The sequence below is a fragment of the Colias philodice genome, chromosome 12, assembly GCF_061535455.1.
Source record: "Colias philodice isolate Cphi_HAF_F1 chromosome 12, ilColPhil1 Martin Lab GWU primary, whole genome shotgun sequence".
In the NCBI taxonomy this organism is placed as follows: Eukaryota; Metazoa; Arthropoda; class Insecta; order Lepidoptera; family Pieridae; genus Colias; species Colias philodice.
This window is the reverse complement of record NC_143097.1, coordinates 8229355-8235354: the sequence shown is the minus strand read 5'-3', so window position 1 is coordinate 8235354 and position 6000 is coordinate 8229355.

The following is a 6000-nucleotide window of genomic DNA, read 5'->3' as shown; positions in this document are numbered from 1 at the left end:
GGTAACGCCTCCCTAGTGAAACGTGGCGCACTGAGGCGACGTTAACAGTACAATATAATGACACCTACAATTTGTCCTCGTGGGTCAGAGCTATTGCCGGCCTGAGAGTACACTAGTGAAGAGATTGAAACGAGATAATAGCATATATATTATTTGGTACAATTGGTTAAATCTTTACAAATGGCAACGATTATAGGAATTAAAATGTTAAGATTTTCGATAGTACGATCGTAGTAGTACTTACCTAGGTTAAATTTTTAGTTTTAGAATTTTAGGCCGGTATCAAATTTTGATTAATGTGGTAGGTTTTATTATTTTGAATGTTTATCCCATTTTCATATCATTGCATTGAATTAATGATGTAATATTATATTGTATTATTTCTATTCTATTTTACGCTAGGTTTAGGTTTTCAAATGTCAAAGCATTGATTTGCAAACAAGTTGTAAAAATACCTAAAGTTTCTATTTTTTGCGGCTGTCTAGTATAGTAACATGATATTATTATCTGTGCCGTTGTGGTGTTAAGAGAATAAAATATTTTTTTCCGTTTTTGTTCTATTTATCTACAGAACACAAAATCTTCACAAGCGTGCGTCCTCATTTTCTAAAATCGGTAAAACTGCATGTGCAGTGCAGTTGATTAATTAGGCATATTGACCGCTGTCTGACACGTCTTACTTAATTGGCAATGAGAGCCAATTTGATTTCGCATTCTGCGCACTGCAGAATTCATTGCGAGTAGGGAAAACTGTAAAGGTCAACTTATTGTAATGATATTAAACCTGAAAATTGTAAAATTTAAATTGTGTGTCGAAAAAATGTGGGTGCTGAATAAAAAATTAAAAAACAAAAGGTGTTTGCGAGTTTAAAAATTAGTCTTTTGAATGTTTGTTTAAACGTGAAAGCCATTTGATGTGATGACGGTCAATTATTAATCTTTGAATTAATTTTAATATGATTATTCATTTTCAAGGACACATTTTTTTCAAGGACCTTATTTCTAGTTAAACTTACCCCACTGCAGATTGGTATCGCAATGTAGTGAGTGCATAACCAATTACCTACCGTTGTGTCTTATCATAATGCGTGTTGCATCCGCTATGTTTTCATATTATAAACTACGTAATACTACGTATATAATATCCTATGTACAGATACTAACTGACGAGGCAATCCTTGTTCTGCGTTACTCTTATCACTTCGGGGCATGAATAAAAAATGTTGAACGATTCTCAAATCTGAATAGGCACACAAAATTTCATAAGAATCGGTCCAGCCGTTTCGGAGGTTTTTGATAACTAAAATGATGAGCCGAAAATTTTATTGTATACAGAGATATGTATTAATATTTCATTAAAAATAATAAACAATAATCCATTTATATCTAAGTTTGAAAATAAATCCACACAATCCACTACACCACAAAAAAAAAAAAACATTTCTATGCGCCCTTCGACCTGACGAAAAAAAAACAACAAAAAGAAAAAAAATAACGAGACACGAAAATTAAACAATTTCATTACGTGACTGTATTTATCAAGTTACGAAATTATCGTGAAGTCGCCGTCAACGATCATTATTTACGATTTTTTGCCGTATTGTTGTCTTTATAGCGTCTGAGACTCGTTCATCAACTTTCCTAACCATTCTTCCATTTAGTAAGTAATTATGTACGCTTTCATCGATATAACTGCATAATATTGTTTAAGTAATATACATATTTCGTGACGTTATTGACGCATGTCATGTTTAATTGACATATTAAGGGATATGACATATTGTCGAGAGAGTTGATAATCAAATGTTGTCACATTACACAAGGCATGAATAAGCGTAAGATAAAACTGGAGATGTTATGTTCTTTGACCCATACAATGTAGGCACCAGTTTGTAACATTGACACAGGATGAGGATTTTCATGGATATTGACGAACACGCAGTTTTTTTTTATAGCATTCAAATACTTTGAGGGAAAGACGCGGGTTTGAATCCTGTAAATCCTGTCCTCCTGTATCTTGTAATCCTGAAAAAATCAATCCCTTTAGCGTAACTAAGATAGGTAGTTTTTTTGTAAGTACATAAGACTGATCTGCTTCAAACATGGATAAAATCATGGGCGTGATATGCAATAAAAGTTTCGAATCAAAAATACTAAGGGCCGATTTTTCAATCGCGAGATAAATAGTCTAATAACTACCCCTCGAATAGATTTATTCAATTATTTATCTAACTCATAACGGCTCGCCTATTTTTCAATCGTGATTTATTTGATGAATAACTATCTGACCAAATATTTCCATATTGGCAGCTCTGCTCTCGGAGTGGCGAAACAAAAATATTAAATTAGTCAGGTTAGAGCGGGATAGAGTCAACTCTTGCAATTTGTCAACAACCGTCATTATGACTCACGTCAGGAGTGCATTTTAGTTTGTCTTGTATTGCTCTTGTCTTCTATGATTGTTGATTGTTGTTTTGATTCGAGTAAAGAGTTTAGTTAAATTTGTGTTTCAATTTATATATTTTACGATAGAAACGACATACTTAAAGGCAGCGTTCGGCAAATTTTCAATGGCATGGTCATCAGTACTATCAAAAACATCAATTTCAATATGATTTTAATTGATAATAATTATATAGAAAGAGGTTTCATTGTTAATAATTCTACGCTCTATGTTATGACATACGAAAATATCCCAAATTTGACGCGTCAGTTGTCAACTCAAACGCCTAACCGTCGAATAGCGCGCTATCTGGCCGTTGGAGCGGCAAATAGATTTATTCCTCAAATAACGTAGTTATTCGATAGATAAGTCCTATTCGTCTATTGAAAAATTGAATATTTTGTTAACTGAAGAATAAAGTCTATCTAGCTGTTTATCTGGGCATTGAAAAATCGGCCCTAAAGCTAGTAGATGCCTATTTGGGTGTTAAGTGACAGCAACAACTAACTCGTTAGCACCTGTGATATCATTGAAATTATTCCATTGAATGCTGAATAAATTCGTTCGTTAGTGTATTGAAGGTTGTGTTTTTAACATTCTAAAGCTAAATAAAATTATAATATGTTATTGCTTAATATAGTATGTAGTTACTTAAAATATTTTGAATTTATAATTTAATTAGGAGTATTTTTCCTCATGATAGTAAGAAAAAAAATATTACGCTCTCATTTACAGATAAATAATCAGAATAAAATTCTAGTAAACCTCAAGATCTTGTCATGTGTATTCATTATTTTTTATATTGTTAAAGATGGCAAAGGATCCGGTGGGTAGCAATTGTAATTGCACATGACTTATAGAGACAAGTAAAGGATTGACAAAGAGAATAAAAGGAAGGAAAAGCATGTAAATTCCCCCACTCATTGTACTTAAAACACAATAATATCCCATGCTTTAATTTGACGCCAATCTTCCGCGAGGATGTGGTATCTTCCCCGTGTGACCAGTGCTCGTGTGAGCTGGCCCATTTCGCCCCGAAGCATCCTTGACTCCCATTAGTATTTTGTAAAATGTTCTTAAAGTACACGACTAATATTGTATACAATTATATTATAGTAGAATAGACTACATGATAAAAGGCGATAGTTAATATCAATTTAACTAATTGCTGTATTTACTACCCACATAAAGTCATATCGTATCTTAGCAAGAGCAAAGGAAAAGTTTTGGATCGTCTTAATCTTGGTATACAATGAAGAGTGTAAATATGCAGACTTAAGGTAAACAAAACCATACGAATATTGTTACATAACAAATAAAAACCATCGCATGGACGAGGTGGTGAATGGAGGACAGTTGTTTATGTTGCTTGTTTCCATTGTCTCACGATATTTTTTACAATTTTTCTCTAAGTATAAATATGCCTGACTCGTTTTTTTTGAATGACGTTATGTTTACAAGGTTTTAAATACTTACTGGATTAATGTTTCGTTATTGTGAAAATGTTTTCGTACAAGCGATTGTCGTCTCAAATTCTACCTAATTTTTGAGAAATAAGAATGGGTAAAACGCACTGGCAATAAAATATTAATAATTATATAATATTTATAAATGTCATAAAGTGTTAAATTGATTAGTATTGCTTTTTTTAATATTTAAAAATTATTTGATTTGAACAAAGATTATAAATTGTTTCACATTTACACAATTTAATATTAATTAATGATTCTACTTAAGTAACTAAATATTTATTAAAGCATAATGTCATGCGAATAATAATTAATCAGTAAATAATTAATTAGGTAACCAGTTAAGACAGAATTTATTATTTTCTAGTTCTATTTATTTGTACGTAAATTTCTTCAAATATAATTATCAAAAGTATATTCAATATGTTAAAATACACTCTTAGAATTAGGAATCTCTACCACGAAACTATCGATATCCTTCGTCAAATAAGATTGAAACAATAGTTTTATTAAAAAAATGCAGTATTCAAAAAATTATACTAATTAATAATCAATTTCCCTTGTCTGTTTATATCAATTACTATTTTTTATCTCTATATTATTAACTGTTACAATATCTTTCATATCTGTTTGCACTAACTACCTACCTATCGCGTCGTATCGTATCGTATCGTATCCTATACATCAATGGGAACTGTGCATATATTACGTCGTAGCGTGTCGTATCGTATCCAGCAATGGGAACAGTCCCGTTTGACGTACGTTGACCGGTGGCGGATGTGATGCCGGCACCCACTATCCGTGCTCATCCACTGTTACAATCGACCCACATTCAACATGGCCGACTGGACAGTGTCGGGTTGCAAGCACACAATGCCATTGTTTATGGTAACAAAAGTAATTTAAATTAGGTATTATTTTTACTGACTTTGATGCGAGGTCAGAGGATTTTTTTTTCTTTTTTTGATGTTACGCAAAAGTATATCCAGCCTGGAAATACTTTTGCGTAAGTTATTAAAAAAATGTCTAGGATTTTAAAACGCGATAAATAAAAACTGCAAAGAATCTTGTAATGTTTAATATTTATGAATTCTCTGCCAACATTTTATGGGAATATTATAAGAAATTAATTCCTAATGAAAGCATAATATTATTTATTGAAACTGCCACGTAATGAAAACTAATATCTACCTATAAACTATTTTAATAAAACTAAACACTACTTATGTCGTTCAGGCTGCGTCGTTTTTCTTCCAACTTTTGAACTCAATATATTATATGACTATTAATCTACGTTATAATTTTTATTAACGTAGATTAACATGACATGAAAATACATCTCATATTACTCATTAACTATTAAGCGACTTATTCAAAAGAACAACATTTAGGTAAATCTTGATACCGTTGGGCGCTATTTACACTTTCCACCACGTACTGCATTCTTACATGATGATAACTTTTGTGAACAAAGGTTATGACACGTATTCGTTTGCTCATAATTTAAAAAGCAGTTGTGTAAATATGAACTTCTTTGGTCACAGTTTGTGGTGCATATTGTCACAATGTATGGGTTCAAAATTGTTAAGAGAGGCAATGCTAGAATTTTAATGTGATCTAAAGGTAGCATTCGGATCTGGGCTGTCGCGACCTGGCAGCCGCGGCCCTGCAGCCGGGAAAATTGTCACTGCTGTGCGGCGCTGCCAGAAGCTTACGGATAACAGCGTCCGCGACCCGGGCAGCGACTGCCACGCGCAGTAGTCAAACAGCACTCAGTCAAAATAATAGTCAAATACATATACGAAAGCGAGAACTCGTGAAGAGACTGATAGAGGACGAAGAAGAGGACGACCAAATAATGTTGGTCTTACTATCATCAAAGAGGAATAAAATCGATTCATTATATCATAACATTATCCTTATAGGTTTTGAGTCGAGGATCGTAAAGTGGTGGATTTTTAGCAATTAATTCAACTAAAAACTCGTCGTTTTCATCGGTAAACGTCGCCAGCAGCGCGACCGTACTGCTCCCGGAGCGGCTCGGCGGCGCTGCCAAAGTCGCGAGCAAGCCACGCCCCTTGGCCGCGC